Source organism: Ictidomys tridecemlineatus, chromosome 14, assembly GCF_052094955.1.
Source record: "Ictidomys tridecemlineatus isolate mIctTri1 chromosome 14, mIctTri1.hap1, whole genome shotgun sequence".
In the NCBI taxonomy this organism is placed as follows: domain Eukaryota; kingdom Metazoa; phylum Chordata; class Mammalia; order Rodentia; family Sciuridae; genus Ictidomys; species Ictidomys tridecemlineatus.
Window position 1 is genome coordinate 51,739,120 of NC_135490.1, and position 24,330 is coordinate 51,763,449.

At 35.9% G+C, this 24,330-nt stretch overlaps 1 pseudogene across 1 annotated transcript; it reads right to left on the reverse strand.

The window, feature by feature from the left end:
• Positions 1–3,928: 3,928 nt before the first annotated feature.
• Positions 3,929–24,265, reverse strand: LOC144370405 (dihydrofolate reductase-like; annotated as a pseudogene). The gene is made up of 6 exons (XR_013430382.1): positions 24,127–24,265; positions 23,729–23,778; positions 22,119–22,224; positions 15,454–15,580; positions 11,947–12,063; positions 3,929–4,100 (listed from the first exon to the last, which is right to left on the reverse strand). The product of XR_013430382.1 is annotated as a dihydrofolate reductase-like (transcript).
• Between the last annotated feature and the right edge of the window lie 65 nt (positions 24,266–24,330).

Genomic DNA, 24,330 nt, shown 5'->3' on the forward strand with positions numbered 1-24,330 from the left:
GTGACAGAGAGAAGTTTGGGTTACAGTGGTCAAATATAGAATGCACCAGGTGTGGCAGCACACACTTGTAATCCCAGCAGTTTGGGAAGCTGAGGCAGAAGGATCCCAGGTTCAAAGCCACTATCAGCAACAGCGAGGCACTAAGCAACTCAGTGAGACCCTGTCTCAAAGTAAAATATAAAATAGGGTTGGGGATATGGCTCATTGGTTGAGTGTCACTGAGTTCAATCCTCCCCTCCCCCCCCAAAAAAAAAACCCAAGTAGAATGCTATGCTTAAGATCTGTATTTCACTACACAAATTTTACCAAACAAATAAACAAATACTGTGGTGTAGTTAATGATGTGCAAACTGAAGAATGAAACATGAAGTATTACTTTGAAATACAGCAAATGCAAGATGGGCAGCTGGCTAAATATGTGGGAGCAGAGATAGCAAGTATTAAAAATAGAATCTAGGTAGTGGATAGATGGGTGCTTATTGTACCATTCTTTCAACTTTTCTGTGTAATTAAAACAGTTCATAACAAAATGTTGGTGGAAAAATAGTATGTAGTTCAGGTTTTGCTAATTCACCTGTCAAGAGTAAAGACAGCTGGCAGCTTTGGGCAGTGCTAGGCAGCTCTAAGCCTTTGTCTTGCCATGAAACCAAGTCTTCTTCCCTTAGAAGAGGACCATGACCAGTGGCTGAAAAGGGGTAGTTTCATTTAGAATCCCAATTTGGTTTTTCTTCAGTTTTTCCTGAGTTACAGCACTGTCAGGTCTAATAGACTAAATTCCATTCTGTTAGGGCTTGTCCTGAGTGTGTGTCCTGTGACTCATGGGGCACAGAATTAGAAAGCACCTCAAATTTACCTTCCAATAATTTTTTATGTACCTTGATTATTGACTATAAAATTATTCCAAGTATCCCATATTGATGTGATTTTCTCTGTTTAGTTCCAGAAAGAACGTGGTTTAAGAGAAATGTCAATGTATTGTCTGAGAGCATTTTGGTACACATGAGGTCTCATGAGGGACAGAAAAGGCTGGGACATATCATTAAAAATGATCACTAATGTAATTTTCCTTTCCACATAAATAGCCCAACTTCATGTAGATTGGTTATAGCCTTTATCTCCTTTGTGAGTACTAATATGTTTTCACTAGAATTTCTACTTCTATTCCAGGTACTCATTTAATTATGCATTTCTTCTTCTCTACAGCCAGAACATCCTTAATCACAGGGTTCAATCTTTCAGAGGTAATTATTTTTCTAAATCCTTTCAGCAGTTGGCCAACATTTCCCTCACAAAGTCATCTTAGCTAATTAGGTCATGTGCTTTGCAATTTTTTGTTTATTAACTATTAACAAATATATTTTGTTGAGACATCTATCACTGAGGTTGCTTACTATGTCTCTGACTTGCTGATACGAAATACTTCCATATTCATTTTTTTACTATATACTTAAGAAGTCTTTAGTTTTTAATAGACCAGCAACATGTAAATCTAATCATTATTTTACTTTTATCTTCTCCCATCTCTACATGTTAACTTATTACACTTTGCATGTTTTCCTTCTCTTAGAACTAGGGATAGAAAACATCATTTTTTTTCTTCCCTTAGGCAGGGTGCAAAAGTTCTAAATCAGTGCTTCATAAATTTGAGCAGGATTCTGAATCAGGGGTACTTGTTTGAAAGGCAGATTTTGGGTCCTTTCCTTAATGCAGGTGATGTGGGGAAAATTTTGAGAAACAGTGCTTGTAAGGAAGTAGGTGTTAACAATTACGAGTTCATAGAAACAAAACGTTCTGAGTGTTAGAATATATGTCTTATTATTTACATTTTTGCCATATTTTTTATATTTTAGTATAGTGCTACTCCATAAATCAACCAGGAAAAAGTGAGACTTGATTCTCTATGAAAGATGAACAAAGCAGGCACCATGCAGAAATCCTGACACCTAAAACTGTTCTCTGGGTTTCTGTGTGATCCACGGCTAATTCCTTATGTTTTCCTTTCTACATTTTTAAGCTGACCATGGAGATATACTGCAGTCAAAGTTTCCTTGAAATTTTAAGTGGGGTGTACAAGAAATAACAGAAGCCCAGCTTTCATGAATTAGTGCATTTTTATTAGGAAAAAATGTTTTTACTAAAGAAATACATGAACATGGATTAGTAAAATCAAAGGGTTCTAAAGTCTTAATATGAAAACAGTCCCTTTTTTAAAAATATTTTTTAGTTGTAGATGGATACAGTCTTTATTTACTTATTTTTATGTGGTGCTGAGGATCAAATCATATGTGAGGCCGGTGCTCTACCACTGAGCCACATTGCAGCCCGGTTCTGTCTTTTTTTTACCCTTAGTTGCTCTATCCAGGGGTGCTCTTCATTCTCTTGGCTTTCTGGTAAGTACCTTCATGTTTTTTGTTTTTTTTTTCAAATTAAAATTTCTCCAAGTTTTGAAGCAAATGCATGTATTCATACATGTAAGTATTAAATCCTTTTGAAACTTATTAATGATTGCCTAATCACCTCCCCTCATCAACCTCATGTTTACATTTGCTTTATTTTCAATGAACTTCCTTCTTTCCAAATGTCCCAGATTTGTCAATAAGCTATTATTTTTACTGTTTGTTTTCTAAGCAAGCTACACAGTTGTAAAATTTCCTGTGTTGGATTATATTTATGGCTAATAAATATTTATTATTATTTGAAATTTATTTTATTGATGAACATAAAGGGCCCAGTTTGTTATCTTAAATAAGTCTTTGTGAAAATATGCACAGTTGCCCACAATCCTAATCACAGTAGATGCACCTAAGCCAGACAATAACACTTGTCAAACTCTCATTCTGTCAACTATTTGAAGCGTACTTTCTTCTTAGAAATATTAAAATTAGAAAATCTGTTATTACACAAAATTATTTCATTCACTAAACAACCTCTGACATTATTCTGATAGTATCTCATTCTTTTTAACTGTTGCAAAATTAAAAATAAATAAAATTTATAGACACATTAGTTATTCATTTCTTTATTTATTGACATTTGGGCTCTTTCCAAGTTTACAAGAGAATGCTACAACAAATATTCTGGAGTCCGTCTCTTTGCTCAGGATTGAGTTCTAGATGTGGAAGATCTGGGTCCAAATCCAGAATCTTCTGAATTTGAATTGATATTGCTAACTTGCACTTTAAATGGTGGTATAAGCTTACAAGGCAGAAAATGCCATTTCTTTTGCATACCTAGTTTTCTAAATCTTTGCTAACATGATAGCTCAGACAGGTTTTATAGTGCATTTTGTAAGGTTTAGTTTCTAACTTACTGATTTTGGTATCTAGAAATATCCATTCTCAATTATCTCTTAGAATTTTTAATTGCTGCTAATATACTTGTTATTATATTTCTTTTGCAAAGAGCAGCCCATCAACGTAGTATCTCCTGGAATCTCAATGAAGATCAAAAGCAAATTTTAAAGGTCTCAGAGTTTTCCTTTTGGTAATCTCCTACTTGCTTCTTTATTGTCCATATTTGAGTTCTTAATTTATTCATTCCCTGAGTGAAAACAATGTTTATTTAGAAGTAGGATGTGAAAAAGAAAAAAAAAAAGGAAAATTCACAGTTTTTACCTTGATCTAATTTTCTTTAAAAAAAAATGAGTTCTAGCACTTCTGTTTATAATCCATTTCTGCCCTTTGGACTAATCTATCTAGCTCCTATCTCTAAGGACCCTGGTGCCAACTCATGCTATATAAGTTGACTGCAGCTGTCTTGCAGATAGGTAGGCAGGTATTAGGTACTCAGTCCAGACTTTGGGGGAGAGCCAATGAAGGAAACTTATAGCAAGAAAGAGCAAGAAATGCTTCCTAAATGATATTTTATATGACCTAGTATGACTGATGGAGAATAAAACATGCTGCTTAGAAATCATTAACCATAGATCTAAAGTCCACACAAGTCTTTTTATTCTAATGTAAAAATACAGAATTTTTTAGAGGGAGGGATAACATGAAATAAATCAGAAAACATCTTCACATTAATCAGTCTTTTCATATACTTCAAATTTGTACTTAATGCCTTTTTCCTCCTGGACCTCAGAAAGAATACCTGGGTATCTGTAAAAGAAAAAGATGTATAATTAATCTCTCAAAAACATAGCTTCCCTGAATCTCAACCAAAAGGCATCAACGGTGCTAAAGCAAGGTAAGATTTTTCTTCTTGTAGGTAAGCCACTGTTAAGGTAGACAAATATCAGGCAAATATAATACATATGCAAATAATAAGGAAAAAACCCTACAAAACTATGTATATAAATTTAGAAAATGAAAGTTGTGATTTCTCCTCCTTTTCTTCTGATTCCTAATTCTTTCCTCAAAAACTAACCACCATAGCAGTTCCCTAGTATATTTCTATTCTGTCATCAAGGGAATATGAAAATTCCTAAGAATTCTTTGTAAGTTTTATAGCTGATAAAAATTTCTTATGTAAGCAAAAGAAAATGAAATACAATCTATAGTTGTTTAAAGCAAAAACCGAAGTCATGTATCTGGCATGGTGACAGATTCTCAATTCCTGTTTACTCAAGAGATGTGCATCATAAGGCTCTAATTCTGCAATGTATGGCATACTGCAATTTCTTGGCTAGAATCAGGATGAATTCAATCTTTCCTCTTCCCTCTCACTTGACTCTTTACACCCTTTAGTTTTCCATTCAAAACCCAGGTTGTAACCCAATCAATAAATGGGCTAAGGAACTGAAGAGATACTTCACAGAAGAACTACAACTGATCAAACATGGAAAGATGTTCAACATCTCTAGTGATTACAGAAATGCAAATCAAAACTATTCTAAGATTCCTTCTCACTCCAGTCAGAATGGCAATCATCAAGAATACAAGCAACAGTAAGTGTTGGTGACGATGTGGGAAAAAGGCACACTCATACATTGCTGGTGGGATTGCAAATTGGTGCAACCACTATGGAAAGCAGTCTGAAGATTCCTCAGAAAACTTAGAATGGAACCACTGTCTGACCCAGCTATCCCACTCCTTGGTTTATACCCAAAGGACTTAAAAACAGCTTATACTACAGTGACATAACCACATCAATGTTTACAGCAGCTCAACTCACAATAGCTAAACTATGGAACCAATCTAAATACCCTTCAACAGATGAATGGATAAAGAAAATGTGGTACATACACATAATGGACTATTAGTCAGCTTTAAAGAAGAATGCAATTATGGCATTTGCAGGTAAATGGATGGAGCTAGATGATACCATGTTAAGTGAAATAAACCAAAACCCCAAAACCAAAGATGGAATGTCTTCTCTGATAAGCAGATGCTAATCCACAATGGGGTGGAGGGGCGGGGAGAATGAAGGAAATTTGGATTGTACAGAGGGGAGGAGGTGTGGTATGGGAAGGATGGTGGAATGAGACGGACATTATTACCCTACATACATGTATGATTACACTACTGGTGTGACTCTACACCATATTCAGCCAGAGGAAGGGGAGGTTGTGCTCCATTTGTATACAATGTGTCAAAATGCATCGTACAGTCATGTATAACTAATTTGAACAAATTAAAAAAAAAAAAGTCTCCTAAAAGCATCTCCCAGTCAATACTTAACAATCCTCACTCTAATTATTCTTTATCTGGAGGGTAACCCAACCCAACCCACACTTATAATAATAATTCACTTTTGTTAATGATAATAAATTCACTTTTGTTTGCTTGAGGGGAAGGAAAGCCTATTATCCCTCCCCCTCAACACACACACTTCTTTTTTCACAACTTAATAACTCGTCAAGTAAAAAAGTACAATGCAAAACAAAAACAAAAACAAAAAACCCCAGGTTGTCAGCTGAAGACTGCTCTCACCATTCTGCCTCCTATCAACATTTTTATGTCACTCTAGATCTTAGTGTGCTTTCTTAGTGTCCTGGAGGCTGCACCCATTTGCTCCAGTGGGGGTCAGCAGCAGCTGTTTAACATTCACTCTGTGAGTGTCCCTGGATTTGCTGTGTGACTCTATCTCCAGGCCTGACTGGTATAAAAAGGCTTCATTATGGTAAAGAATTCTCATTATGGTAAAGAATTCAGCACCATGCCTGACCCAGTAAGTTTTCCACAAATGCTACCCATTACTACTAGTTTATTTTGTCCCCTAACTATTAGACAAGGGTGATACAGGAAAACTTTTTTCTCTCATAATATACATGAACATTGCCCAGTAAAAATAAGCATTAATTTTTGTTAGCTATGTTTTTATTTTGCAACCATTTCCTTAGCTATTGCTGTCCCACTATTTTAGTAGTAGCCTCTTTTTTTTTTTTGAACAAATGATTTTTACTAGGCCAATTTGAAACCATAATTTTAGTCTCTTTGAAATGAGTCATGAAGAGTAACATTTACATATTTTTTTCATGTGTAAAATTCTCAGGAGTGTCAAGACTGTCAGTTAATAAGACAAAAACAAAGCAGTAAGAAGTTCTTTCTAAAATCATGAATAATAACACTTAAAATGACTGTGCTTTTGGCTGAATATGATCAGTAGCCATGGTATTAATGTAAATCTTCTCTGTGAAAATCAAATTTATTTCTGCTTGTTTCATTTTTCTTTCTCTAATATCTACACATTCAGTCTATTTTAATAACAGTTATAATTACATTTCCTAATCATCATTCCAAACTTTTTAAAGAGCAAACTGTCTGAGATCCACACTTGGATGCTGAGTTCAAGTCTGACAGGATTTGGAAACACCACCTATTTGTTAGGAACCACCCACCCAGAGACTCCCCATTTAGCACCTTCAGGCACCGAGAAAGCCAATAAGTAAGAATCAATATCAGACCTAAACTGACAAAGCGCCACAAGAATAACCCAGAGACGATTTGATGGAAGGTTTAAGAGGTAAATAGAGTTCCTGAAACAGTTTCCCATTAAAAAAACAAATTGCAGCTAAAATAAAACCAGGAAGCACAGGTGTTGGAGGAAGGGATATAAAAATACTGTGGGCAAATATGCCAGGAACTTGGACAGTCAGGAAGTAGTGGGGTCAGAAGAGGAGACATCAGTTCACCTGAAATCTACTTCCACCTATAAGGTTTTCCTGTGTCAGCTCTGGAGCCAATTACCACTTCTGTTATAGTTTGGATATGGTTTGTCCCTGAAGGGTTCAAGTGTTGGTCCTTAGTGAGGTAATATTGGGAGGTGTCTTATGGACCTTTAACTGGGGGCAGGGGGACAGGGACTACATGACAACAATGATGACCCTTGGTGGGAAGAACTCGGATTAATTAGAAGTATGCCCATGGAAGGGACTGTAGGATTCTACTCTTTCTCTGGCTTCTTATTTTGAGATGTGATCTCTTCTTCCCAAGTCTGCCCCTGCCCTTAGGTTCTCACCAGTACCAAGCTGATGCCAGCAGCATGCCTTTGAACCTCCATAACTGTGAGCCAAATAAACCTTTTTTTCTAAAGTTAGCCTGCCTCAGGTATTTCATTATAGTAATGAAAACAGACAATTATAGACTCTAAAGGCCTGTTTTGGTCTTTATCTTTGACTAGGTAGTCACATGGAAGGTTTTTAAGTGGACAGCAAATTCTGTTTGGAGCTCATTAAACAGAAAACTGCTGATATAAAACACTTGGGCCTGCTGGTTGGTTGGGCCTTCATGTGACAGTCTGAGATAGAAAAATTTCTTCCAAGATGAATGAGGACAGAGCTTGAGAGGACAGGCTAGCATAGTGTGGTTGAAAGAATAATTGCACAGAAAATGACCTATGGGGAAAAAAAAAAGGGAGCCACAAAGTAGAACCATCTTTGTGAACGTCTAGAGCGTTTGGGTCCCTGGGTAAGGGTCGCGAAATAACCGGGACATAGGGGATGCAGAGCCAAGGCAGCAATTGCAACTGCATGCTGAGGTTTATTTGCAAGTTCCTTTTATATTCTTCTTCTAACAAAGCAAGCAATTCTTCAGTAACACTTCACCCACATAGCCCAAATATCATGCCTCAGCGGGTACACAGAGCTAAATTCAGATTGTTCCTGTTCATTTGATAAGTACCCTCCCAAAGTTCTTTGTAGACATTATCTAATCCCCGAATGTACTGTTCCCAGGTCCAGTATGCAGGAAGCTTCTTCCTCTTGGCCAAACCATGCAGAACTTGTGACTTGTGATAAGGGAAGAGAACTTTTCCTCCTCCTAGCTGAGGTTTGCCTCAGCTGACCTAAATCACAGCCACAGCTCTTGCAGTATGTCAGGACTGAGGGAGCTAAACTCTGCACACTTAAACCCCAACACATCTTATTTTGTTAATATTAACTTCTGCTCTTCGGTGTCTACCATTTGTGGCTTTATCTATTTTCTAATTTTATTCTCTTTTCATCTCACAATAGTTCTCACTGTCATTTTTATTTCATTATACTATTGCTTTCTTTTTTTTTAAACCAAAAAGTATGGTGTTAATAAAAGACTGTGTTTGAACTGAAACCTATACAAACACAAGAAAATGGGGGTCCAAACTAAGGGGTTACTGTGGGAAAAAGAGGAAAAGGTAAAAAGTGATCAAAGCTCATTTTTGGAGAGTAGGAAACGATAAGTTCTCTAATGTAGACAGATTTGGAGAGAAAGCTCTAGAATTGAGCATGGTTACAGACTTTAGGGACAAAGTACATTTACTTTGCAGGTTTCCTTTTTCTCTTCTCCTTATTTTCCCCTTTAGGAATTCCCTCTACCCCACGTTAAGGAGGCTGTTGTGATGTTAGTACAGGCCCAAAAGTACAGAGGACCATAACAACTTGCAGTGGAAGAGTTTCCTTCAAAGACTCTTCTGAAAACAACAGAAAAATGAACACTTTCCAGCTCATTTTGTGAGGTTAGTGTTATCCTGATACCAAATCTAGGTGAAGACATAACAAAGAAGCTCAATATCCCTTTTGATTACAAATGTAAAATTCTCAACAAAATTCTAGCAAATTGAATCTAGCAACATATAAAAAGGCTTATACACAATTACCAAGTGAAGTTTATCCCAGAAATGCAAGATTACCATGAAAATCAGTGAAGGTAATATAGTGTATTGATGGTATATTAAATTATTAATTAGCAAAAGACAAAGAACCCATGATTACCTAATAGACTTAGAAAGTTACATGGCAAAATCCAACACCTCTTCATGAAAAAAATACTAGATGAACTAGAAATAGAAGGAATCTTCCTCAGTCTGATAAAGGACATGTGTGACAACTCAAAGCTACTATACTTTATCGAGGAAGACTAAATCATTACCCTCTAAGACATCTGATCTTTTCCTCTTCCAGACAACATCATACTGAAGTTCTAGTCAGGCAATTAAGCAAGAAATAAAAAAAAAAAACATCTAAACTAGAAATTAAACTATCTCTATTTGCAAATGACATTATACCTTATAAATAAAATCCTAAGAAATCTACTAACAATTAGAACTATTGAATTCAGCAAGGTTGTAGGATATCAGATTAATAAACCCAAATCACTTGTATTTCTATTTTTTTCATTTTTTATTGGTTGTTCACAACATTACAAAGCTCTTGACATATCATATTTCATACATTAGATTGAAGTGGGTTATGAACTCCCAATTTTTACCCCAAATGCAGATTGCAGAATCACGTAGGTTACACATCCACAATTTTACATAATGCCCTATTAGTAATTGTTGTATTCTACTACTTTTCCTATCCCCTACTATCCCCCCTCCCCTTCCCTCACATCTTCTCTCTCTACCCCATCTACTGTAATTCATTTCTCTCCATGATAATTTTCCCATTCCCCTCACAACCTCTTATATGTAATTCTGTATAGCAATGAGGGTCTCCCTTCATTTCCATGCAATTTCACTTTTCTCTCCCTTTCCCTCCCATCTCATGTCTCTAAACACTAGGAACAAACAGGAAATAAAAGGAAAAATAAAAGGAATTAAACACTAACAAAGAAGTACAAGACATACAACCAAAATTTTACTGACAGAAATTAAAGAGGACCTAAGTACATGGAAAGACATCACTGGCTCAAAGTCTGGAAGACTTAATATTGAAATGGCAATACTCTCCAGAGTAACCTACAGATGACACCTATCAAAATCACAACTTGCTTTCTGGCAGAAACTGACAAACTGATCATAAAATTCGTATGGAAATGCAAGGGGCCCAGAAGAGCTAAACCAATCTTGGAAAAAAAAGCAAAGTTGGAAAAACTATACTTTCTGATTTCACAAGTTAGTAATGAAGACCTTGTGGTATTGGCATGAAGATATACATACATATCAGTGGAGCAGAACTGGGAGTTCAGGAAAAAACCCTCATACTTATAGCCACTTGAGATTGTGCTGATGGTTGTACAACTTTGTAAATATACCAACATTAGTGAATTAAACACTAGTATAATAAATGCTATGATATATGCAGGACATTTCAGTAAAGATGCTACATTTTTTTTCTTTAAATCTGGAGAGGCAGAATGGTATTTGTTTTAAATTATCAAAGATTCCAGTTTTGAAAAGTGTTCTGATTAAGAGTAGTAAGACTTGGAAAGATGGAAAGGTATTTAAATAAAGCTGATTCACACAGTTGTTAGCAGCAAAGAGAAAGGTAAGAAATGAAGAAAAGTTGAGCTCAATATCCATATAATGTGACACTCAGCAATTAAAGCAGAAGAGAAAATACGTAAGGTATGACAAAGTTAAACAACTGATATTTACATAAATTTATATAAAATTTCCATATGTGATTTTTCTAAGTAGTCACCTTTGGAGCCTAAGCACAAGCCTGTATTTCAGCTGCTTAGAGTTCTTATGCTTTTCAGTTTTCTTTAGAGTTAAGAGCTCAAGAAAAATCATTCACTTCATTTGATCTAAGGCTATTACTCTGTAGAGTAATAGACTATTATTATAAAGCTTGGCCATCCATTTATTGACTTTGCTCTGAAGGTTCATTTAGGGGGCATTTCAAAAACAAACTCACACTCAAGGGATAATTACTAGATACAAATGAGAATATCTGAAAGAATGCTCTAAAAGCTGGTCTAAAAGGGTTGATATAATTAATCTTTTTCTCTCTATAGAATATGGCGAAATGTGCTTTTAAACTAAAAATGTTGTGAGCTTTCAAGATTTAGCAGCCTCATGCTGGAGTCACAACTGCACAGGAAGGCAAGTATAACTTCTCTCCACCTCCACTATTGCTACCACCTTTATCTGAGTCCCCTCAACTTTCATCTGAATTACTAACTGGTCTCCTTGCTTCACTCTTGTCCCCCTGCAGTCCATTCCAATAAAGCAGCTAGAACATTGTAACTCTCCTTTCAGACTCACTAAACCTGCACCCAGTTTGACCCTTGTTGGCTTCCCCCTTGCTCCCACTGGCCACAGTAGCATTCAGACTCAGGGAAGAGGCCAATCTCATTTCTGCCTCAGCCTCTGAACTAGCTATTTCTGGTTCCTGGAATTCTCTTCTTGCTATTACATGGCTGGCTTCTTCACATTTAGATCTCACTATAGATGTCATTCTTCTGAGAGGACTTCTCAGACTACTCCATGTCTATCACATCCCAATGTTTTAGTTCTCTACCCAACACCTCTTTTTATGACTGTCACTTGCACTCCCCCTGACCAGAAAGTGTATCTCCAGGGGGTCAGCAATATCATCAGGCCTAGTCAACACTATTTACCCAGTGCCTATGACATGTCTGACTCTCCTAGGTTGAACTGAATACATTAATTCTAGATTTTATTGACATCATTAATATACCGAGCATTTCCAGTATACTGAAGATGTCTAAAGATTCCTAACTTTATCTATATACAATAACGCATTCCTACCCTGAACTCAATTTGAAAGAAGAAAATGTTCTTTTCTATAATTCTTACATAGAAAGTCCAAAAGCACTTTAATAAGAACTTTATACTTACTCTGGAAGAAGTTTATATTTCTCCAAATCAATTTCTGGGAAAAAATGTGTCACTTTCAAATTCCTGCATGATCCTTGTCACAAACAATTTAATATGGCCTGGTTGAATCATGGCTTCCTTTGAAACAAAACAAAAAAGGCATCACTTTCCTTAATCTATATCATAAGACACTCTAAGATTTTTGTTTGTTTTAGTTACTAAAGAAATGCCTTATACTAGGCCTTAAAGACTTGTTTATTATTGCCAAAGTATACTACATAAATACCCTATTCTTAAATCTGGGATCCTCTAAAATGTGCCTTAGTTACATTAAGAATGGAACTAATCATAATCATAATTATTATATTCTGGTCTCTAGTTTGCTTATGAGAAATACTTTTTGATTTAAGAATTCAGTTTGGTTGTTTTCCTTTGGCTGCTCTTTTAAGAGTTAATCTGTGGCTGGAGTTGTGGCTCAGCGGTAGAGTGCTTGCCTAGCATGTGTGAGGAACTGGGTTTGATTTTCAGCACCACATGAAAATAAATAAAGATCCATCAACAACTAATAAAATATTGAAAAAAAAGCGTTAATCTGAATATGTAAGGCCCAGGGCCACGAAAAATGAATAAACAAACAAACAAACAAACAAATAAATAAATAAGGGACATTAATCCAAAGTTATCAAGTTATTTTCCAAAGAAAAACTTACATATGTATATCCATACAAGATAGTACAGTTTCATGTGATCTTGACTACTGAACACCAAGGGCCTACTCAGCACACTCATATAAAATTTAATATTGCTTTCTTCCCTCAATACAGTAATTTAACATGCCTCTTGTTGCTAACAACTATAGCCTTTTTTGTTAAATGATTTTTCTAACTACTATCTACAGTTCTATTGACAGTTTCTACGGAAAGGATTGCTCTCAAACAAATATCTTAAAAATTTTAATAAACAGTATGAATCCTTTACAGACTCACCAAAGCAATAACGTTTTTTGTGTATTTTGCTTTGCAGTAATAACTTGATTCTCAAACGTGTATTGATTAAAAGAAAAAATATTTTTATATGCATACATACATATGTAAAACTCCAGGTGTTTGTTATTCTTAAAGTTCCAAATAAGGGAACTGAACAAATTTTATTTTGAAAACTTATATTTATATTAAACCATTGTTATCTTTGCTACAACCAAATAAATATTCTTTTTTTTTGTGTGTGTGTGGTGCTAGGGATTGAATCCAGGGCCTCATGCATGCTAGGTAGGCATTCTACCACTGAGCTACATTCCCAGCCCCTAGTAATTCTTACTATACAAAATCAAAACAAAACAAAACAAAACAAAAACAAAAACAAAAAAACAAACCAAAAACCCAGAAAAACTTAGTGGGACACTGAACAAATTTTATTTTGAATACTTACATTTGTATTAAACCATTGTTATCTTTGCTACAACCAAATAAATATTCTATTCTTTTTTTGTGTGGTGCTAGGGATTGAACCCAGGGCCTCATGCATGCTAGGTAGGCATTCTACCACTGAGCTACATTCCTAGCCCCTAGTAATTCTTACTGTACAAAAAACAAAAAAACAAGACAAACAAACAAACAAAACCCAGAACAACTGAGTGGGATTAACCAATCACAGCAGCATTTTAAGTTCTATATCAAAGTTGATGGTGTGAGGCAAACTTTCTGTGAATAGTCAGGCAGTAAACACTTTAGGGTTTGAGGGTCATACGGTTTCTTACTTTTATAGGCAGAAGCAGCCACAGATGACACTAAACAAACAAGTGTGGCTGTGTTCCAATGAAACTTTATTTACGTGGTACTTGGGAAGATCAGCCTGAATGACTGATGAGCAGCTGTGATGAGAGGCACGTGAATAACACAAATCACCTGAAGGCTTTATTTCCTTATACAAAAGTCATTTTATATACATGTTTTTAAGTACTTAGTGCTTATTAAAAAGTACATTTTCAAGTGATATGATTTGAGTCACTCAAAATGTGATAAATAATAAAATGAACTTGTTTTCTAGAAGAAATTCATATGTGGATGGAAAGACTAAAGAAGAAAAATGTTCATTTCCCCTTATTACAATGGGGAAAAAAGAAGAGATTGTGGAATCAGGAACATAAGAAACTGAGAGTTTCTAAAATCCCTTCTAAGATCCTGGAATACCTCTTCTTTCTCAAATAATTTCAGTGTATATTTTACCCTAAACCCCAAAAGGTAGGGACTGATTTTTCTTTTCCCTCTAAATGTTACCCTTTCAATAGTGCTTTTTTGGGGGGAGTGGGGTGTACCAGGGATTGAACTCAGGGGCACTCATCAACATTCTCAGTCCTTTTTATTAGAGATTTAAAGACAGGGTCTCACTGAGGTGCTTAGTGCCTTGCTGTTGCTGAGGCTGGCTTTGAATTTAATATCCTCTTGCCTCAGCACTGTACCCAGGTCAAGAGCTAAAGAATTCTATTTAGTATCCTCATTTTTTTAAAAAAAGCTGGAAGTCAATTTGTATCAGAAAAAAGAATTCTTCATTAACACACTATTTACCCCCCCTCCCGTTTTTTTAAAGAGAGAGAGAGAGAGAGAGTAGTTTTCGGCAGACACAACATCTTTGTTTGTATGTGGTGCTGAGGATTGAACCCGGGACGCAAGCATGCCAGGCGAGCGTGCTACCACTTGAGCCACATCCCCAGCCCAACTATTTATCCTTTTGATCTGAAATCATGAAACCCTTCTCTTATGTCCTTACATTAAATGAAAATTATTGAGGAAAAGCTTTCTGCTTTTAACAAATTCATATACATCTAGTAAGTATATATCAACTAGACCCCTACTCTTTTCTCAGTGAGATTTTCATCCTGTAAGAGAAGGTATATAACAGCTTATTTAGGGCATGGGGATGGGGGTGGAGGTAGAAACTAGTACAGTGCAAATGCAAATCTTGGGGAGACATTTAGAATGGTTCTTAAGCTGTAAATATTAACTAGTATTTTGAATTGGAAATAAAGTGGTATGTGGGGAGATGTTGTTTAAAGGACACAAAATTTCAGTTAAATAGGAAGAATAAGCTCCAAAGGTCTATCATGCAACGTGATGACTTTAGTTATTACCAACCTTATATTGTACTCTTGAAAATGGCTCAAGAATGATTTTAAGTGTTCTCACCATAAAAAGTGAGGTGTTATTTATATGCTAATTGGCTTGATTTAGCCATTTCACAAAGTATACATATTTCAAAACATGTTGTACACAATAAGTATACAACTATTAGTCAATAAAAAGAAAATAGACTCATATAGACCAAACATTTTACTTTTACATTTTTATTTAGTTTACGTTGCAGGGACAAAATCAAATAATTCAGAATGACAAAATATCTAACTTTTTTAGAGATAATGTACTGTTTCTTATGCTTATGGCTTAATGTTTTCTCCCAAACTCCCTTTAAATGTCAAGAGAACTAAAAGAAAGTAGGGAACATTTCTTTTTATTTGTAGATAACTCTACTTACCTTATAAACAGAACTGCCTCCTACTATCCAAATCATGTCTATTTTACTTGCTAATTCTGGCTGCTCAGTAAGTTTTAAGGCATCGGTCAGACTTTTGGCAAGAAAATGAGCTCCTTTTGGAAGTTCTCTAAAAGTAAAAGAATTACATACAATTTTTGTAAAACCCATCCATATTAATCAAATTATATGAATAGGAAGCAGTGATTATAAAACCAAAATCATCATAAATATGAATCCTTTAAAAAAAGTATGGCCTACAATCAATACCTACCTACATTTGTACATCTAGGGTCCATATGTTAATCAAAATCATATGTGATATAAAGTCACAACAGTAGTCTCTAAAGTAGTGGCATAAAGAATTGTGAGGGGACATGAGACAACTTTCTGGGGGTTATCTTTTCTGTATCTTTGATAGGGGCTGGGTTACACAGGTATACACATTTGTCAAAACTTTAATAAATGTACATTTAAGACTTGTGCACCTCATTGTAATATTTACCTTAAAAGAAAAAAAACTGTAGAGAAATACTGAATTCTAGTTAATTATATGTATGAAGAATAGAAGGCTGCAATTAATTTTGACATGCAAATATGAACAAGACAAGCTGAACAGATGGATATGTGATAAAGTTAACACAAAAAAAATGTTATTCGTAGAATCTAAGTGGTGGTATATAGCTATTTAAAGTTCTTTGTGTATGTTTGAAAATTTTCATAATAAAATATTGGAAAGAGAATATTTGAGTGTAGATAAGTTTGCAGCAATATTCAAACTGCTAATACCTTTGGGGAGTGGAAAAAAAAAAACTTTACTGTTCCAAACAAACAGAAATGGTTGAACTATTTGAAAATCAGTTTTTTGCTACTTATATAATTAAAAACCCAAAAGGGAAAAGTTCAATAATTTTACTGTTTATGTGAACTAACAATCTCTCTCAATCTCCAAACCAATTATTGTTTTGGCAGGGAGGAGGGGGTCTAATTCCATTTATAAATGAGGAAACATGCAGAACTAGGCTTTCATATTAATTAGATATGGAACAAAAATTACAATTCAATGTCAAGGTCTTAGGCTGGTGCTTTAAAAAGATTACATAACTGCCTTTGAACTAGAGGTTATAACAATGATTAATCAAGAACTAATGGGGATTATTCATTCTCTTGGTTGCATCCTCCCTCTCCTCCTGAAATTTATTTTGCTTATTTCACTCTTTGTCATCTGGTAAAGAAGTTAGGATAGAGCAAAGAATATACTTTGACTCAGCCTAGAAAAAGAAGTGGAGACCAGGGTGAAGTTAAATGAACTATCTCTTAAGGAATCAGGGCAGTCATAAGGGCTGAGTTGGACTAGGCTGTTCAGGGAGAAAACTTAGACTTCAAAAATTTGGAATTGGAGAAGATAGTCTAGTTAATAAAGTACAGGACAACTGAAATAGTCATGGTGGTTTTAGTAAGTAAAGATGCTGAAGTAAGGATGGATAACAAAGATGGAGTAGAATGGAAAATGGTGATACAGGAACTGATATGAGGAAAAACTGAAAGAAGCATTCTTTTTTTATTTGTGGTACTAGAGACTGAACTCAGGGGCACTTTACCATTGAACTACCTTCCTGAAATTTCCTAAAATTCTTTATTTTGAGACAGGGTCTCACTAAGTTGCCTAGATTGGCCTTGAATTTGTGATCCTCCTGCTTAGTCTCTTGAGTCACTGGGATTACAGGTGTGTGCCACCGTGCTCAGACAGGAAGCACTATCCTTAAAGTGGATGTATAATAGCAATATGACTTCCAAGGTGTTATAAATTGTTGGTGTGGACCTCAAAGAAAGGGGTGATAATTTTGTGAAGATTTCATTGCCCTTTGTAGTGAGTTTGCAAAAGCAAAAACCTGATTAAGGATTGGTTTCAGATTTAAGTTTTAGCAAAGGCTAGAGGAAATGCTTCTGAAAAATGTTGCTAAAACATTAGTTTAGAAATGTTTCACAGGAAACACTAGACCCCTAGATGGCTAAAAAAGAACAGGCAAAAAGTCCAGCTAATATTTGAGTCTGTTAGTCCCTTTGCAGCACACATTATAGAAAAGAACAGTGAATAACACATAGTAAACATTTTATATCATGCCTTGTTTCAGTGCTAATTTCCTGCCTATAATCTTTCTTCAAACCAATCTAGATTGGATTTTCCAAGAAGGGAGAGCTGGTTTGTAACAGTACATGTATTCTGTGTCAAGACCCAAGTGGGTATTCTTGGTATCTTGTTTCTGACCAAGAGTTTTGTGATGATGAAATAATATAATGCACACAGTAGGCATTCCACTTAATATAAATACTAATCTTACGTAGGTACTATTCCTTTTTACAGGTGAGATTAAAGATGAGGGGTTAAGTAACCGATGATCACACAGCTAGGAATTGGTGGGCATGGTAGTTGAACTCCAGCAGCTTACATTACAACAGATATTTAATGGGTGACCAGGGGCTTTAAGTGCCTGAGATACCAGGCCTGAGACATTGGGATGCTGGGGCTTAGATTAGGCAACCTCCCTACTCCATGTCCTCTGGCCTCAAGCAGCCTTATCTGATTACTCCAGGCTACTATAGAGACCTTATCCCTTCCCACTGTGCTTGATGTAAAAGATAAATGCATTGCAGATCAAATTCTGGCCTGATATCTTTGGGGACTGCTGGGATACTACTTAATCACAAAAGCCTCAGGCTAGAATGGTGTCTTATGTAGAATTGAGAAATAATGTTCAACTTGAGACCATTTATACTCAGCTTTTAAAAATTTGATTTCCAACAATTACCAACTATTTCAAGTATGATCTATCCTCATGTGACCACTACAGATATTTATAAAAATTTATTTTCTGTAAATAATTAAGTGGGGAAAAAAACAGGTTGCAAACTTTTCCCAAGTGGGATTATTCTCTTTCTATAAGTAACTTGTGGAGCATTCCTTTTGAAGAGTTCTGAATCCCTACTATGCTATATCTATGTTAGATACTGGGACAAGAGATTTCAAAAACAAAACAGTAGTCCTGGCACCCAAAAGATCATGATGGTAGTCAAAAGAATATCTCAGCAGTGGCCATAACATATGAAAAAGACACACAATGAAGATGCGCAGAGGATACTTCAGGAGTCCAGAAACAGTGCATCATCTGGGTTGGGGTGAAGAGGGAACAATGACTCTTTAGCTGGGTGTCAAAGAAGATAAAGACGTGCAAAAGCACACAGATGACAGACTACCCACAGATACTATTGATAGTTACAGTGCAGTTATTTAACACAAGAAAGCTGAGACAAAGTTGAGGGTAAAAGAATGTAATCTGTGGTGAGGATTAAAATGCCAATGGATGGGGCAATAGTAGAAGGTCCTGAAGTCAGAGAAAAATAGAATTTAGAAAAAAGTGGGAGTTGAGGAAAATAGTAATTTAGATAGGATGAGATTTTTGTCTCACAATCAACAAAAAAAAGAACGAAGTGTTTTATTAAAATGAAAATGAGGGGATGGGGTTGTGGCTCAGTGGTAGAATGCTTGCCTGGCACATGTGAGGCACTGGTTTGATCCTCAGCACCAAAGAAAGAAAGAAAAAAAATATTAAAAAAAAGAAAAGAAAATGAGATCATGAATGTGTTCATTGTGATTTTGTTCATGTTAATATTTTCTAGAAGCTATAAATTTACAAGGTGTAGGGGTAGAAACTGACATGTAAGGTATCTTGTGAGCAGAAACTTTATATATAAAATTTCAGTGAACCTTCAAAAACTGTCATTATTAATCTACTTAGTATGTAAAGAAGTTTAGGTTTAGCAAACTTTTAGGTTTAACCTGCTGAAGGCCCCAAAGTTACTAGGTACCAGAGTAGACTTAAGAAGCAAGGTCTGTCAGTGTTTGCTATGCTAAATTTATGAGTTGGAGAGATAGACTTTAAGAAGCAGAGAGTGTGTTAATCACTAGAAAAGATATGAGAGTGAGATGAAAAATATATATATACATGATATAAAATTTAGATAACTTTCATGGATTGAAGATGATTTACAACATCTTAAATCATGGAAGATATTTTGGATTTTTTAGAGATGGTGTCAAGATGCATTGTAGTAAAAATTCTTTACTTAATTTTTGGTACCAAATACTTTAAAAATCTGCTTTGTGTGATATAAATCACAATACCACACAATTCACCCTTTTAAAGTGTAAAAATTGGTGATTTTCAGTATATTTAGATTTGTGCAACTACCACTAGTTCACAACAAAAAGAGACCTATTAGTAGTCACCCTCTCCATCCTTGGTTCTCTTAAAAAGTCACAATTTGTCCAGAAAGCTTTGGGAAAACACTTTCCCCCATTCCTCATTAACTAAATAGTTACCACAAATAAGTATGTTTGGCACTGAATTGAGGTTACTTAGAGGATTCAATTTCTTTCTGTACTGGGAAGGAGGTTAAAAAAAATTAAGTACCTTTAAAAACTTGCACAAAAATATAGTGGTTTCTGATTGTTAAACTGCCCTTTTGTGCAGGACCCAGCAGGTTCTCAGTATATGTGTGGAACTGGCTAACAAGCAGGGAGACAGGAGAACAACAACAACAAAAAAACCCTAGTAAAATATTTTACTAACTGGCATTACTGTTTCTCTGGTATGCTTGATAATAAAGACTTCAAATTTTCTCAGCCCTAAAAAAAAGTTAAATACACCAAAAAATGTTATATATACATACGTAAGAAGCAGCTAAACCCAATTACATACACCACAGGGGGAATCATAAAAAAAAAAATTAGACTCATCATTTAAGGAGAAATCCTGGCTCAACTGAACATCCTCCCCACTGAGATTTCTTTATGTTTATTTTAGTTGAAGATAGTCATAAATAAACTTGAATAGTATTCATGTTATTAAAAGTCTCTGGGAATGGCAATATACTCTGTGAATTTGGTTTCTATGAAGAAAAGATATCATCAGAATATCCTAGCTACCAGGAAAAGGAATAGCATAAAGACCAAGGCAGATGGCAGGACACACATCAATGTATTTCCCATCACCCCGAGGCAATCAATGCAAACACCCTGGTAAATCTAGTTTTTTACCTATGACATTCTAGGACAGATGTGGCAGAAAATGTCTATGAGCCTGAATCTGTTAGCCTATAGCTGTACAATTTTTTTCTTTCCCAGGGTATATTAACTTGGGTAGGCCACGGTTACTGGTTATTAAAAGAGTATTTCAAGTGGTGCTGCCAAGGTATTTTGTAGATGTGATAACATCTGTAATTAGTTGACTTTAATCTGGGTAGGCCTGATTCATCAATTCAAAGGCTTTAAGAACAGAGCTGAAGTTTCCTAGAAGAAGAAATTTTACCTGTGTTGCCTTAGCCCTGGCTAGAGTATTTCAGCCCAATGGCCTGCTCCAAAGAGTTTTGGTTTCTCATACAACTGTGAAAGCCAATTCCTTGCAATAAGACTGATAAAAGTGCCTGTATCCATAGTGACTCAGAAGGTTGAGGCAGGAGGATCACAAGCTCGAGGCCAGCCTTGGCAACATAGTGAGACCCTATCTCAAAATTTAAAAAATAAATAATCCTATGACCTGGGAGACTGAGGCAGAAGAATTGCTAAGCCCAAGGCCATTCTCGATAACTTAGCAAGACACTGCCTCAAAGAAAAAAAAAATCCATATAGATAAATATTTTCTGGTTGAACCCTAACTGATACATGCAGGAAAGGAATATTATGACCATTATGACCACTGTTGTCAAGCAAGTAGTACCTTATGATACTGCACTCTTTTTGGTAACTACATTATTAGTTTAAGGAAGAATGCTCAACATTTTGATCCCAAACTTTCCCTTAAGTTTAATTTGCATTACCCCTCCACCAAAGCAAAACCATGAGGTATGGAAAATTATTTTATTAGGTTAGGATCAATGCCACTATCAACAAAAAGAAACAAAATAGAAATCAGGATATACTACATGTGGTGTAAATGACATGGAAGCCACCGGAGATGACTTCATGGGGCAATAATTCCACACCCTGCTTTTCGCCTTGGCATTTCTGGTGTCAGGAACTATCTACTCCATTGTTAGCAGAAACCAACTAGACATGCTCCCTTCTCTAGACAATTCCTAGAGCCATTTTCAATGCTTTAAAATATTTTGCCTTCAGACACGGGGAAATGAACACAAGTGCAGTGATATTCAGGTAATCCAGTTAACTAGGAATAGCAGGGCATAAGATTATAACCACTTTTAAAATCCTAAAATTCATATCTTCTTATGTTTGTGTTAAGTCAACTGAAGATAGGATAATTGCTTAATTTTGGCAAATCCCAAAACTTGAATATTGTGATTTTATGTGAAACTAGGAAAAAGTTATTGATTACATTGTATAACTGATATTTAAGTTTATTGAAGATTCAAGGTAACTTGCAAATCTATTAATATAACATTTCAAGGTGTTAAAATCCATTAGTCACTTAAGGAGCAGAATAAGTTGCCATGTGGTGTAACAACTTATTCATTTTCTGTAATCACCTTTGTGATATTAGGTAGCTTCACTAATAGCTACTTTTATACTATTTCATCTTGTCATATACTGGTATGCACTTTAATAAATGGAACATGACTTTCCTGTAGTGACTTTATGTTATAGTACTTACTTGAGTTCTCTACTGAGAACTATATTAATTCTGTCCTTTAAAGGTCGATTCTTTTCAGGAATAGAGAACCAGGTCTTCCTACCAATAATCACCAGATTCTGTTTACCTATAAAATCACATGGAAAGGATAAATATATTTTGGGACTATACAAATATTTTTAATCATATACATGTAGATATTTGTCATAGTGACATCTAGTGGATTTGCTTTAAAAATATTAAAACTTAAAACAGCTTTACCAAAATTTACATTTATCTTTCCTAACCTAAATATAGTATTTATTTTCCCCTCGGACTTTACCCAACTTGTATCCAATATTTAATTATAATCAATTGCAACTACATATGATGTAGTAAAGAGGGAAGATTTTTGGGTTGAAGTGTTCTAATCCAATGCATTCTATCATTATTAACCAGGCATCCTCCGTCTTAACCAGTACTCCTCCGTCTTAATTTCCTTGGCTATGAAATAGGGATAAGAATAGTGCCTACCTCTACAATTGTTGGGGTGATTAGACTTAGAACAATGTTCAGCATATGAGTAGTTATCATTGTTGGATAATCACACTATTCATATTTGGGTACTTTGTAGATTTCCATCATCATATTTAAAAAAACAGTTCCTTAACAGTTTCCTCAATTTATCTTAAAACAGGTTACGTTGAACTCTTGCCTTTTCAGCATTATACTTCCACAGATAATGCTTTTGTAAAAACCTGATATATATATAGATTCCATTTTTGACTTCTCAGGAGGAAAAAAAAAGACCTTGAGTCAAGACATTTGGATCAAAGAAACATTAATATTATCAGATCATACTTAAGGATTCTTGAGAGGGATTTGTGTCCCTGGAGCTTTCCGCTCTTGCCATTTTGTCTCTACCAGCGACATAATAGCCAATTCCAAGGGCCTTATATCTTTTATTAATGTTATGCAGCATCTGCTCCCTCTGACTTTCCTTATTTATTCTGCCATTCCTCTTCCTATACCCACAAATACACGTTTCTTAGGTTTTAAGCAGGGTATTCCTCCATTTTCATATTTTTTTCTTTGTTTATCCTCTTTTCTCCCATAGCTCAACTCACCTAGCTCTCTCTGTCTGAAATTGTCCTGGATGTCCTTACAGACAACTCAAAATCATCCTCATCACAATCGCACACCATTCTCCATTCCTTAATTCTTCTAGTCACTGAGATTCTCCCACACTGAAATGCTGAGAGTTCATCATTGATGCCTTCATGCATCATAATTACATTCCAAATAACTCATGTGGAGGATCCTGTAGCCACTCTCTTCATCTTTGCCCCAGTTCAGGTTTACCATCTCTCCCAGCAGCTCTTCCAAAGACCTCCTTTGGCCTCCATTTGGAGCGCTAAACTCCAATGTGAAGACCTCTGTTCAGCTGCCAATTTTGCAATACCTGAACTGTACATGTGCCCAGAATTTTTAAAAAAGGGACGCTTAATGAACCTTGGGAACTTCAGACAGATTTTTAGTAAGATTAAAGATCCCAGATTAATGTGAAGCTTTCCATTTAAAACAACAATTGCATTGGAAAACTTCAAGAAAAATCCTTGACAATCCCAAACATTTAAAAATGCCTTCATTACCTTCTACTGAAGGGGTTGTCATCATTCTTTGGAAATACTTGAATTCATTCCTGCAAGTTAGAGAAACACAGCGTTACTCAAAACATTATCTGGTTGGCTCAGGTTCTAACGCGCATGACAAACATTGTACTTTGCAGAGGGTGGTGTTCTCCAGGCAAGGGACTTTGCCCTAGGCCAGAGCACCACAGGGCAGAGGCCGTGGCAGGGAAGCAGGATCCCGTGGGAAATCAACAATTTGGCTTTGTGATATAGCCGCGGAGGCCACCTAGGGTCTCCATGCCCTTGTCCATTGGAACTGGCTCCAGTTGGCCAGTAGGCCCTGTGCGTCCGCACCCAGGTGACTAGATTTAAGCCAGTGAGTGCAGCCTTTGTACCCTCACCTCCAGCCCGGCTGATACCTGAGCAGGGGCCAGGGCAGGTCCCCGTTCTTGCCGATGCCCATGTTCTAGGACACGGCGACAATGCAGTTTAGCGGACGAACCATGACAGCAGCAGTGATCACCCAGCTCCCCAGCTACACCCGGATTCCGCTCGGATTTTGGCGCAAAATGATAGCCACTCCGCCCCCTCTGTCTCATTTGAGGAGGCAAGGCCCCGCCTCC